This window comes from Salvelinus fontinalis, chromosome 1, assembly GCF_029448725.1.
Source record: "Salvelinus fontinalis isolate EN_2023a chromosome 1, ASM2944872v1, whole genome shotgun sequence".
NCBI lineage: Eukaryota > Metazoa > Chordata > Actinopteri > Salmoniformes > Salmonidae > Salvelinus > Salvelinus fontinalis.
The window spans coordinates 65,391,920-65,406,663 of NC_074665.1; the positions used below are offsets into that span (position 1 = coordinate 65,391,920).

The 14,744-nt window shown below is 41.2% G+C and overlaps 1 protein-coding gene across 1 annotated transcript in view; it reads right to left on the minus strand.

Annotated features, from left to right (window-relative positions):
* prim2 (DNA primase subunit 2) overlaps window positions 1-14,744 on the minus strand; it is a 112,423-nt gene that overhangs the window by 24,177 nt on the left and 73,502 nt on the right. The window lies entirely within an intron of this gene.

Genomic DNA, 14,744 nt, shown 5'->3' on the forward strand with positions numbered 1-14,744 from the left:
AAAAGAGAGGTGAGACATGGGGTTGTAGTGAAAGAGGGCACGGAGGGAGGGATGGGGGGTGTGGGAGGTTGGGGGTGAAAACAGAGACGTTGTCGTACATCATGTCGGTGGCGGCAGGGTGTTTTCCGCCATGAAATATTGAGCTATTAAAGGGAACCTGCTGCAGAGGTGTTTCCAAACTCCAGACAGCCGTTACTGGATTATGGGTAGTGCCCCCCCACCCCCCCTCCATCTCTTTTTTATCCCTCCATCTCTCTCTTCCCTGTTACTGGCTGCACACCTCTTCACATATATGCTGTGATCATTTGTCAGAAAGGCGTTAACATAAGGAGACCGATTTAAAGCAGTAAAAACGCCAATCACACAGTCACATTACAGGCCCATACACTACAGACAACCTGTTATTGGAAAGTTCCTATTGAATTGTGGACCCATTGTTGTGGATGATACAATCAAAACCATCAATCCTTGTGAAAAAAAAATACATAGGCCTATAAGACATGACAAACACATATGGGGAAAAAAGTGCTCAAAACTCACTCAGTTGAATAATTCAAGAAAAGCCAACGAACCGCTGATCCACTGAAAATCAAAAGAAGCATTCAACAGTGACAGCAAAACCTTTGAAGCAGCGTTTCACAAACTCAGTCCTGGGGACCCAAAGGGGTGCACGTTTTGTTTTTGCCCTAACACTACACAGCTGATTGAAATCAAAGCTTGATGATTAGTTGATGATTTGAATCAGCTGTATAGTGTTAGGGCAAAAACCAAAACGTGTACCCCTTGGGGTCTCGAGGACAGAGTTTGAGAAACCCTGCTCTAAAGCATCTGAATCTTTCCATTCCATAGCAACAGCTCTCCCCCTCTCTGCAGACAGACCTACTGTCGATACCGCCACCTCCAAGGGTCCGCCTCCTGTCCTGCTCCAAAATATATGGCATGTGCTTAAGAAACCATTACAGTGTTTGCGTTCGATGGGGGTCACTGCATTCAATCTCAGCGGTGAACTCAATTTAACAATCATATGTACTCTTGTAGCTGCTCAAAAGGGAAATACGGCCTCCCCCTGATGGTAAAATCAACAGAGGGCTGCGGGAGAGCGAGAAAACATTAATCACGATGGTACTCATCATAATCCATTACAGTTGCAATAAAACCCCTGGACTTGACAAGGTGACCAGCTGCATCGTGGCAATCTCAGGAGCGATAAAAACTATTCACCAATCATATATTAATTATATGGTGCTCCTAAGGATTTAGGAAGCCATTTCCAGTTTAAAGATCACAGCCTTCTGTATTAAAATTGTTCTAGGAGCGCTTTGGTAGGTGCTTTGACATTTGTGTAAAAGTTTCCTGTGTTACTGCTATTCATGCATATTAATAAGTGACAGTGAGCACGGAGAGTTTGACACTAAAAACTTAGGACATTGAGAACAGATAGTTAAGGAAAGGACTTCATCTTTTTTTGACAAGTACATCTACGAAACCATACAAAGTGTGAAGTTGGTAACTTTGATTGAAAGGTCACAAGCCACTGCTTTCGGATGCCTACTGGTCCATCCAGGCAGAGCCACTCACAAGGAGCCGAGCTCCAAGGACAACAATGACATTTGTTAGATAAAGCCAGTCTAATTACACAGTGGCATAGCTATTGAGTGTCAGAAGTGCCAGCCATTCAGTGCTCCGCTGAAAGACTGCCCCACACGGAGCCACTGCGCACCCCACTTCTCTTATAACATTAATTACTGTATTAATGTCAACTGTTTCCAAAGTAATGTATGCAAATGCTCATTGGAGGAAGTGCATTGTTTTTCCATCACTGATCTTAAATTCCAGCTGGAATAAATTGGCAGCGCGCTCTTTTCTTTGCAATGGCAAGCTTTTCTTTAAGGCATGGTAGCGTTTACTTAGCATCTCTGAAGAGTGCCAAACGAGTCTAAACCGATTATACATGTACATCCTCGTGAAAATATCAGCAGTAAGACACCCACGAGTGGGTAGTCCCTAAATTATATATATATTTTTAAAAACACGCGGCGCCAAATGAACGGTGAACAAATGGCAGATCGACATTCGGTGCGGTGTGCACTCGCTTACACAATGTAATTTCAAAACCTGAGAGCTGCTATTCTTTCCAATGTTTGACAGCAATATGTAGGCTAGTTGAAGTGAGATTGATATAAGGCATGTCTGACGCTAAACTGTAACCCGTAACTGAAAAGCTAGCTAATCCAATAATGAATCACAATGGAAACATTTTGCCATTTCATAATTTATTTCAATACCAAAAATGCCTCAAAGCATTCAGATTCTGTTTTGCACACCTACCAAAAACAACATGCAGGAAAACGATGAAGCTCTCATTTCAAAGCTTTATCAAACACATCCCAAGAGGTAACAGATCCTAAGAAGTTGGCTTCAACGTGGAAAAATCTAGAAAAACAAACAAACATACAAGCCATAGTAGCGTGCAGCCGGTACTACTTAATTTAACCCCAAACAGTCTCTCATTTCTACTGAGGGTTTTGGAAGAGGCTGTGTGAAAACTACAGAAAGCAGCCAGAGCAGAGAGGAAGTAAAGCATGTTGACACGGCTGTTGGATAATGCAGTGTCTGCCCTGTGGGCCTACTGTACAGCCTGCTAACATCTCCAGTCCAACACACGTTGCCAATGGTGTAAGAGTAGAAAGGATAAGAGGTGTGTGTGTGTGTGTGTGTGTGTACACAAGCCTTGCAGTGGCTCCTCAGAGACAGTCCATTGTGACTGATGTGGCACTAGGACTAATCCATTTTATGTGTAATGCCATTAAAGCACGTTTCATTTTAATCACCACTACAAGCCTTATGACAAAGAACACCTTGTCAAATAAAGGGTGCAAACTCAGGGCAACATTGAAGTTGAGGGACTCCACAATACATCATGGCTCTTCCTAAAATGCACATTTGTCTGCTGTTGCGGTTAAGAAAAGTGCAGCCTTCAGAGACCATTATATTAGTGGGTTGGGTAAATAGCTTGAGGATACAAGCTACATACATGCTACATAATTGTTAGGCACTTCCTGCCTTTATGGATGACAAATAAATGTAGTCTAACATTTTGGGAACTGTAGGCTATAGACTTGCTCTAGATTTAGGTGGAAAGCACAGAGGATATTGGATATATTCATATGTAAAGGCTTCTTAAAATCCATACAATTTTAATACAACTTCAGAAAGGTTTCTTCAGAGAGTCCAAGCCCATAGTGGACTTTACGGCAGTAGTCTAAGCAATATATGTTCAGAAGCTTTGTTTTTTTCAATACAGGAAGCCTTTTCTTTCAGTGTCAGGGTGCGAACAGAGCACAGCTCTTCCACCTTTCTTGTCTGGCTGTGTGAAATGTATCAAGAGCAGACAGCAAAAGCGAGAGCACTCCAAAGACTAATGCTTCGGCAGAGACATTAAGCATAGAACTAGATGGAAACAGAGATTACATCCTGGGAGTGACTTGAATAATAAAAACCTGTAGCACCTTCAAGGAGCATTTAAATAGTTTGGAAGGGTTTTGCATGCAGCCAGTCACGTACAGATTCGCCAGACACTCAACGCTCCTGGGTCAATTACCTAATTACCCGGTTTCAATCAAGGGCGGTGAATGAGAAACTACTAAACTACAGAAAAACGAAGTGCTATATGGAGGACCGGGTCATGAGTAGGAGTGGAGGGAGAAACAAATAGAACTGTTAGAATAGGAGTTTCTGGTCTCAGTGTAGGATAATGAAAATAAACAAATACCTACATCTAAATACCGTAAGATCGAGCATAATTATATTTTAGTAAACACTAGCGTTTATTTACTACGGGCCTCCAGTTGAACGGGATAGCCTACTTGTCATGCATGGGTATACAGTACTAGTTAAAAAAGTTTGGACACACCAACTAATTCAAGGGTTTTTCTTTATTCTTACTATTTTCTAAATTGTAGATGAGTAGTGAAGACATCAAAACTATGAAATAACATATGGAATCATGTAGTAACCAATAAAGTGTTAAATCAAAATATGTTATTCCTTCTTAATGCGTTTGAGCCAATCAGTTGTGTTGTGACTGCAGATAGCCCTGTGGTAAAAGACCAAGTCCATATTATGGCAAGAACAGCTCAAATAAGCAAAGAGAAACGACAGTCCATCATTACTTTAAGACATGAAGGTCAGTAAATTCGGGAACATTAAGAACTTTCAAGTGCAGTCGCAAAAACTATCAAGCGCTATGATGAAACTGGCTCTCATGAGGCCAATCACAGGTAAGGAAGACCCAAAGTTACCCCCGGTGCAGAGGATAAATTCATTAGAGTTAACTGCAACTCAGATTGCAGCCAAAATAAATGCTTCAGAGTTCAAGTAAGAGACACATCAACATCAACTGTTCAGAGGAGACTGCATGAAATCAGGCCTTCATAGTCCAATTGCTGCAAAGAAACCACTACTAAAAGGACACTTACTGGGACTATCATTTGTTTTTCAACAGGACAATGACCCAACACATGTACAGGCTGTGTAAGGGCTATTTGACCAAGAAGGAGAGTGATGGAGTGCTGCATCAGATGACCTAGCCTCCACAATCACCTGACCTCAATCCAATTGAGATGGTTTGCAATGAGTTGGACCACAGAGTGAAGGAAAAGCAGCCAACAAGTGCACAGCATACGTGGAAACACATTCCTCATGAAGCTGGTTGAGAGAATGCCAAACTGTCAACGGGTGGCTACTTTCTAGAATCTCAAATATAAAATATATATTTGGATTTATTTAACACTTTATTTGGTTACTACATGATTCCATGTGTTATTTCGCTATTATTCAACCATGTAGAAAATCGTAAAAATAAAGAAAAACCCTTGAATGAGTGTCCAAACTTTAAACTGGTACTGTATATACAGTTGAAGTCTGGAGTTTAAATACACCTTAGCCAAAAACATTTAAACTCAGTTTCACAATTCCTGACATTTAATCCTAGTAAAAATTCCCTGTTTTAGGTCAGTTAAAATAAAATGGTGATCCTAAGAATGTGAAATTAAAGAATAATAGAAGAAAGTGATTTATTTCAGCTTTTATTTATTTCATCACATTCCCAGTGGGTCAGAAGTTTACATACACTCAATTAGTATTTGGTAGCATTGCCTTCAAAAATTGTTTAACTTGGGTCGAACGTTTTGGATAGCCTTCCACAAGCTTCCCACAATAAGTTGGGTGAATGTTGGCCCATTCCTCCTGACAGAGCTGGTGTAACTGCGTCAGGTGTGTAGGCCTCATTGCTCACACACACTTTTTCAGTTCTGCCCAAACATTTTCTATGGGATTGAGGTCAGGGCTTTGTGATGGCCACTCCAATACCTTGACTTTGTTGTCCTTAAGCCATTTTGCCACAACTTTGGAAGTATGCTTGGGGTCATTGTCCATTTGGAAGACCCATTTGCGACCAAGCTTTAACTTCCTGACTGATGTCTTGAGAAGTAGCTTCAAATTATCCACACAATTTTCCTCCCTCATGATGCCATCTATTTTGTGAAGTGCACCAGTCCCTCCTGCAGCAAAGCACCCCCACAACATGATGCTGCCACCCCTGTGCTTCACGGTTGGGATGGTGTTCTTCAGCTTGCAAGCAGCCCCCCTTTTACCTCCAAACATAACGATGGTCATTATGGCCAAATAGTTCTATTTTTGCTTCATCAGACCAAAGGACATTTCTCCAAAAAGTACGATCTATGTCCCCATGTGCAGTTGAAAACCATAGTCTAGCTTTTTTATGGCGGTTTTGGAGTAGTGGCTTCTTCCTTGCTGAGCGGCCTTTCCGGTTATGTCGATATAGGACTCGTTTTACTGTGGATATAGATACTTTTGCATCCGTTTCCTCCAGCACCTTCATAAAGTCCTTTGCTGTTGTTCTGAGATTGATTTGGACTTTTCGCACCAAAGTACGTTCATCTCTAGGGGACAGAACGCGTCTCCTTCCTGAGCGGTATGACGGCTGCGTGGTCCCATGGAGTTTATACTTGCGTACTATTGTTTAAACAGATGAACATGGTACCTTCAGGCATTTGGAAATTGCTCCCAAGGATGAACCAGACTTGTGGAGGTCAACAATTTTTTTCCCTGAGGTCTTAGCTGATTTCTTTTGATTTTCCCATGATGTCAATCAAAGAGGGCACTGAATTTGAAAGTACACCTCCAATTGACTCAAATGATGTCAATTAGCCTATCAGAAGCTTCTGAAGCCATGACATAATTTTCTGGAATTTTGAAAGCTGTTTCAAGGCACAGTCAATTTAGTGTATGTAAACTTCTGACCCACTGGAATTGTGATACAGTGAATGATAAGTAAAATAATCTGTCTGTAAACAATTCTTGGAAACATTACTTGTGTCATGCACAAAGTAGATGTCCTAATAGACTTGCCAAAACTATAGTTTGTTAAAAATAAATTTGTGGAGTGGTTGAAAAATGAATTTTAATGACTCCAACCCTTGCAAAAGTTTTCAGACCCCTTGGACTTCTTCACATTTTATTGGGTTTCAAGTGAGATTAACATTAATTTAATTTTCATTTGTTTGTCAACAATCTACACAAAATACTCTGCAATGTCAAAGTGGAAGAAAATGTATACATTTTTTAAAATGAGGATTTAAGTTGAATTCCTCTCCCAGTGTCTAGTGTAAAGCAGGTTTTCCTCTAGGACAGAGGTTCTTAAGACTTTTAAGCTCAAGACCCAAATGTGAAATGTACTGTCCTCGAATGACCCAAATGAATAAGAAATAGTGTATAATTCTAAATGTTTACTCATAACTCGTGACCCACCTCTCACATATTTAGGGCTCACTTTGGGTCCCAAAGCATCGTTCAAGAAACCCTGCTCTAGGATTTTGCCTGTGCTTAGCTCCTTCTCAACTCTTTTTATCCTGGAAAAACTCCAGTATTTGCCGATAACAAGAATACCCATACCATAATGCAGCCACCACCATGCTTAAAAATAAGGAGCCAGTTACTCAGTGATGTGTTGTGTTTACCCCAACTTAAGTATTACTTTAGTACCTTGTTGCATGTTTTGGAATATTTGTATTCTTTTCACTCTGTCATTTAGGTCATTATTGTAGAGTCACTACAATTGTAGAGTCAATACAATCACTACAATGATCAATCCTCAGTTCTCTCCCATCACAGACATTGAACTCTGTAACCGTTTAAAAATCATGAGCCTATATAGTCGCTGAATACTTCTGCAAAGATAGTATTCTGTGTAGAAAATAATTAAATCCATTTTATTCCCACTTTAACACAAAGTGTGAAGAAATACAAGGGGTCTATATACTTTTGCAAGACACTGTAAGGCAGGTACTCAACATGGATGTTGGAACAAAGCAGAAAAAAATACTATAAAATGACAAGCAAGCACACTGTCACGTTCGTTTAGAGATGGATTGGACCAAGGTGCAGCGTGGTAGGCGTACATCTTTCTTTTATTTAAAAGACACCGAAAAAACAACAAAATACAAAACGAACGTAAAGCTACATGCAGTGCAGAAAGCAACTACACACAAACAAGATCCCACAAACTAAAGGTGGAAAAAAGGCTGCCTAAGTATGATCCCCAATCAGAGACAACGATAGACAGCTGCCTCTGATTGGGAACCATACCCGGCCAACAAAGAAATAGAAAAACTAGAATGCCAACCCAAATCACACCCCAACCTAACCAAATAGAGAAGATAAAAAGGCTCTCTAAGGTCAGGGAGTGACACACACTGACATAAGCCAAAACAATGTTTGTTCTACTGCTCATCACACAAATGCAGAATAAACACATTTTGTAGGTGAAAAAATATAAATGACTGGAACTGTTAACATATCCAATTAGTACAGTGTATTGGCTAATCCAGGCCTAAACATCAATAGCGTTAACTGCTAGCTGATGGTTCAAATTGATTTAATGTGTTAATTTCTCACTCTCAACCACAACTTTAAAGGTAGACTCAGTGACATGACGTAGATGCAGAAAGTAAACAGCATAACGGGTACATTTTCGCAACAACTAAGAGCGTTGAAGTGCAAGGCTCAACCTCTCCGCTATTTTGGTTCCGTGAATACCACGCTGTAACAGCGTGAATCGAACCCGTGCACATGCCCAGATACTGTGTGTGACTGAGAGCGAAGTGTTGCATCTCGCTCATCTCAATATCTGCGGTGTTGCTTGTGGCAACTTCATTTTGCTAAGTCTACCTTTAAGAAGTACAAATAAAAACAAGCATGGTCTGTGTTACCCATTGTCCTCAAAGATATTAGTCTTGCAAAAACAATGCACAAAATGTTTTCTAATCCAATTCTTAATTTTGGAAAGATCACCGGGGTGATAAATATGCAAAAAAAAATCAAAACCCAACTGAAATTTTTTGAACTTTTGAGGGCATTACATTGCAGATAAACATTGTTACATCAGATGTTATGAGACAAATGAAGGCAGTGTAAGAGCTATAGTTTTCATGATGCCCATTGTGTTTTCATATTAGTGGATATGAAGGAAAGGAGACAACGAGAAAAGGATGCTACTTTAGAGTTAAGATGATGTGCCCTTGACAGCCACGAGTAAAATAATTGGACTCTGATCAAATAAGACCACCTCTTTCGATTTTGCTGCATAAATAGATTTAACATTGGACACAGAATTACTTTTCCACTGGAGCAACTCAAGTAAAGCAGCTACTTCAGTCAAGGGCACATTTCTTCAGCGTTCAAACCTGCTTGAAACCTTCACAGATCGAGAAGCAGTGAGTCCCACCCACTTTACACCCTGCCACCCTTGAGTGTCTCCTCTCGCTGTCAATTAGTGGTGGGAAGTCATGGAGGCGCAGGTGGGTTTTGTTGAGTAAACAGCGTCTAGGGCAGCCAGGTAGAGCTGCTTGATGGAGGAGGCCTCGTTGGTGCTGTTGACTGTGATGTCTCAGGAGAAAGGGAGTGCTCTAATTAAACCAGCAGCTGCTTTGCAAGTGTGTGTGTGTGTGCGTGCGTGCGTGCGTGTCTGTGTGTTGCGTGTATGCGCGTGTGTGTGTGTGCATGAATGGCGATACTATACTACCAGTCTGAGCCTATTATCTCTGGGCCGATCCTGTGCTTGTTGAACACCACATGCCTTTTTTGACATTGGCAAGGGGACAGCGTTTTTACCATAAATTATACACCGCTTACTGCCTGAAGGTAACAGATCAAAATACACAGTAAAGTAGACCTTGGTAGACAGTAGAGAAATAGAGGGTAAGATTGAGAGGACTACCCAGCTACCAAGCATAGCTATTCTGCACAGTAGTTGTAGAATATCTTGCCACTAATTGGCACAGAACAACCAACCACTCTTACGGCTCTATGCATAAGTGAACATAATATCAGGATTTGCATTCCAAGTATTGGGCCTATACAATTTTACGCTGCAATAGGCATGAATTATCATCCTTCTATCAAGAGCGATGTCGAAATGCTTCTCAATTAGACGCGGTCTGACCATTTACTTGAGCAGAGAAAGATAGTGGGGGCTGATCAATGAGGCTAAACTGTTGGGAGTGAAATTCCTACACGTAGCTTAGCTCTCAAACATCCCATCAGGCTTAGACTGAAGTCTGGAGACCTTCCCAGGATACACTGCGGCAGGCAGCAACAGTAACTTAGGCAGAATCTGGCTGTGCTGGGCTATTGCTGCACACCAGTGGAGAATATTAAGAATCCTGAAGAGGGGTTGGGTTAAATGCGAAAGACACATTTCGGCTGAATGCATTCAGTGGTGCAACTGACTAGTTATCCCCTTTCTCCTGGTGGACTCCTTAGGCTGTCTGTACAGGGAGCTGCTTCTCCCTCCTCAGCCCTCTGTCTCAGTGGTCATCCTTCAAAAGCACCCCTTAGCACTTACAGCTCTGCAGAACAAAGCCTAGTGATGCATGTGTTTTTAAAGTTTACATTGCTAAAAAAAAAGAAGAAAAAAAAGACTGTCAATGTTGAAAAGCTTTGATGACAGCAGCTCTGCAATTTCCTGAAACAATCCATTGTTGTTTGCCCATCTATCAAGCCATCTGTCCATGAGCAAACACAAGACTAAATTCACTACACAAACTCAAAACAAAAAACGTGTAGAATAAAAGTTTTACAGTAATAAACAGTCATTAGGATCTAGCCTGGAGTTGCATACCAATTTATAATCTATGCTCATCTCTTTTCAAACCAATTTCATTACACTTCCTGTGAATGATTCAGAGAAAACCAAACACATCTTGTGAATTCCAATTACAGTGCCTAGTGGGGCTACACACCCCTTGAACTGTCTCCATATTTTGCTGCCTTAAAAATGACATCAAAACATTTATTACATTAGATTTTTTCCCCCTACAGATGTAGTACACAACCTACTCCACACTTCCAAAGTGAAAGAAGAATTAGTTGTGCAAAGTTGTTAGAATCTTATTCAAAATGATTCACAGCTGTAATGGCTGCCAAAGGTGCTTCCACCAACTATTAACTCTGGGGTGTGAAGACACACACAATCAAGGCACCATGTTTTTTTATTATTTTGTATTCATTTAGAAAATGCTATCTAATTCTTTCACTTTGGAAATGTGGAGTAGGTTGTGTACATCAGTAGCAAAACAATTTGAATTCTAGATCTAAAATGTGCATGGGGGGAGTTGTAAAAATTATTTAACTTCGAAAAGCAAATCAAAGTTTCTTGTAAATAAATCCTTTGATTTTACAATATTTGACCGCAGAGTGAAATGTTGAATAGGTTTTGTAGATTTTTAGAAAAAAACACATTTATTCCCTTTTTAGATTTAATTTTAAGGCAGCATAATGTGATAACTGTGCAAGGGGTGTGTAGACTTTCACTAGTGACTGTATAACTGAAGAATATTTGATTTGGGAGGCGTCGGCACAGTAACTTGAGTCTACTTCAGGTGAGCAGGAACTAAGAAAATAAGTCCTATAGATTTACGATACGCAATTTTACTCTGACTACATATGTGGCAGTTTAAAAAAAATATCTCTATAGGTCTGGATATACATCCAACATAATATCGGTGTCAGCTTCTCGAGGTCAACAGTACAACTCCACAGGTCCATATGCCTGTGTTTATAGGCTCATTACACCCGCAGGCGCTATAAAAGATGCTCTGACACGCAGCTGCTACACAAGCTGCCAACACCTGCTAGACTGTAAATGTTTTAAAAAACATGTTTAAATAAAGACCGGCAGCACCTTGGTCCAGACTTGCTGCTTTCATCTTTAGATGGAATGCGATTCAGAAAGGAAATAGGAATCACTAATGTAGATATGGCGTGTCCCTGCATGGCCAGTCAGGAACGATTAGCTCCTCTGCAGGTCGGCCCGCCAGTGAGCCAGTCTAATGAGTTTCACCCTGCCTGACGCACCTCACTTTGTCCACGCTCCATCAACACAAATGTTGTCCGCTTAGCAGCAGTAGAGATCTGGTCTGTTCTGCCCTGCCGGCCCCCTGGCCTCCAACCACAGAGAAGAAAAGGTTAACATGGTCCAGGCTATTGATATGGAGCGTATGCGGTCAGAGTGCAGAGGCGCGAGACAGTGCAATATTGATGAGGGTTTTCTGAGGATGTAGTCATGTTACAGGGGCATGCAGAGGGCTGAGAAGGAGCTGGGAGAGGGCCAGGGGGCTTCTTTCCATTATTTATTTACACCAAATCAGCTTCATACTGAACTTAATCAATAATGGAACTTACACACATTGGTTCATCACGAGTCGCCACATCTGAGCTGATTCCGGCTGTTTCTCCTAATAGCACATCAGCTTGGAACTGCTTTTACTAATGCAGCACCGTACTTGCGGTGGACATATTTGAGTGTCTGTTGACAAATAATTTACCTTCACTTAACCCCTTACACTCGTGGGAATTTGTCTATATGGATAGGGCTAAATTGAAATGTTTCTTACAAAATAAATATGGAAAGTACATGCATAACCATGGTAGCAAATATAAGGTTAGACTAAAGGTGAGGACAACAGTTCACCTGACTAGACTGAATCTGAACTTTACACTTGATTTCATGTGCATTTTACATGTACTTTGCTTCGCCACATTTAATGCTAACAAAATCTGAAAATACTCACATTCAGTAACATGGTAAGAACCTTCTTGGAAAATATGGGGTAGGTGCAACACGAGACAAAACAATTACAAGGGTTTGAGTGAGAGGTCTAACAGGTGTTTCCAAGTGGACATGCACCTCTCCAAAGTGTGCACAGTTCCAAAGTAATTCCAATGCACTTTTATGACTCAAAGAAGAGTCTTCACCTATAAGGTGTTTTTGTGGCTCTGCTAGCTGTGCCATTGAGGAACTACAGCAAGCACACTTGTAGTTGTTTTGATTGGAACACAACCCTGCTTCCCCGCCTTTACACAATTACTGTTGTTTACGCAATCCAAAAACGGTATATTATAAAATCGCAATCTGGGTCAGGTGGGCATCATTTGAAAGCTTGTTCTATTGCCAGCATGACTAGCAAAATACAATCTTACAGTGTTAGGCTTTCACAAGGCAAGTGCATTCAGCTGCGTGGTCCACTGCAAATTGTGTTCACAGTACAACAAACATTAGCTCATTGTGTTCAGGATAACCCAGAGTATAAGCCATGTCATCTTGTAACTGTACATCAAACATTGTGATCATAAATGTTGACACTGTATATTACATGAGTTTTATGATATGGAAATTTAAATTACACATTTGGACTCGGGTGTTTGGCTTACATAATTACACATTATGACGTCAAAGCGGTATTTATTATTATCCTCAATGTACTGGATCATCTTCCAAAATACATTGAGTCCTCGTAATTTACAGCATTTCCTTCACTCAGGAAACAAAAAATGTGCAAAAGTTGCCCAATTACCAGCAGGGGTCAACTTCTTGTTGCACGTGCAGCGCTGAAGTTCAGACCGGCTGTCAGTCCAAAAAAATACAGAGCGGTGAAGCGGCGACCCTCAGCTCTGACGTCATGTATAGCATGTTAGTGTACAGCCACTGCGTTCCAATTTAGGCGCTTATTGGTGTCCAAATCTGCCATGTTCAAGTCATAAACGGGTATGAGTATAAAGGGCGACCGTGCGATATCATAGCCAAGTACTCAGAGTCATCATGACCGCAAAACAGCAGAACAAAAGAGAATAGTCATCCAATTAATATCTTCCGGAGAAACCCAGAAATCAATGGCGATCACGTTCGCTTCCATAATTTTCTTCCTCCCTGTTCTGTAACATTAGGTTGCTCTGGCAGCCAAGGCAGGCCGTTTCAGCCTCGCTGGCTCCAATCTTCTCCCCCCGCGCCAGCCACATGCTAAATGGGGAGGCTTTATGCAGCCTGCCACAAACGGCACATACATCAATGGGAGAGCCGCGACCTGCCTGGCACCAGCCTGCATCTCTGCTGCCTCCTCCACCGTGGGACAAAGGCCTGGGTTTTGTGTGTGCCGCAGTCCAGGTTCCACCTGAGAGGGCAGACAGAGGGGACCTGGCCACCCTGAAAATAGGTCACTTTGAGGAGTGGCGTTCCATGACCGGCAGAGAATCTGTCCGCCCGCCTGGGTTGGGAGCCGCTTAAACAGGACAAATGGTGCGAGGCTACTGTAGGATGGGGGATGTGGAGGAGGAGGAAGTGAAGCTGGAGGAATGGGAAAAGGACACCCTCATTGCTTTTGAGAGAGTGTGTGAAAGTGGCTTTGCAGTAGTGAAGTCAAAGCAACTCTGAACTGTGGCGTGCCTCCATAGAAACCAGTACAGCAAGGCGAATGTTTTGTTCGCCACGCTGTACTGCTGAAGTCTCAGTGGAAAAGGCCAGTCTTGAAGGTGTCTCACAATGACCCTAATCTACTGGATGCCTAAGTCAGTCAGAAAGTTGAGAAGTGTGCAGGGAGAAGTGTTCACAGAAATAATTTAATTTCAGGTGTTTGAGCAGAGTGCTGCTAGAAATCAATGTATATTTATATGTCAAAATATACAGTATTGACTTACTTCACATGACTTTTCCCTCCCAATTTCGAAATCGAAGGGCAGCTCAGTAAGTATACACTGCAGTGTGAAAGTGAGTGTAGAAATTCAAGCGTCAGTCAAATGGTGTTACTGGGTGGACATTGACCACAAAGTGAAACTCGAATGTACATAATATTAAAATGTTAATTTCCATGATTAGCTAGTCTAACTCGTATCAAGTAGGAGTACATCAATGTAAATGTATGGTGTCTAATTCTGATTAAAACCTGTAAGACAATTCCAATTTCTAAGACCCTGTTTGAATCTATCTGCTTGTGTTGGGCATGTCAATTAATATTGTGAAACTACAGTAATCTGTCGACATTTGTCTTCCTTATTGAGGACATTTTTTTAAAGTGGTGCTTCAAAACACATCTTGTCCCAAAATTACTCAGCTAGATCTTAATTTTTGCTCTTACAAAGACAAAGTGGCAAAGGCACGCATTTTCTCTGCAGTGTTGTCACTGAAAATTGCACACAATTTTAAACAATCAACGAAAAAGCAGTATCTGCAGAAAGAGAACCATTGTGTTTCTTCTTCATTTTACATTACTGGAAGTGCATAAACACACATCTTATCCCTCCTCCACCTGTCCTTGTATTGTCACAATGTAACACCTGTATTTCTAGCCCTCCATTGATTAATACGATTGCTGCAGTCAAAGCACTTTAAA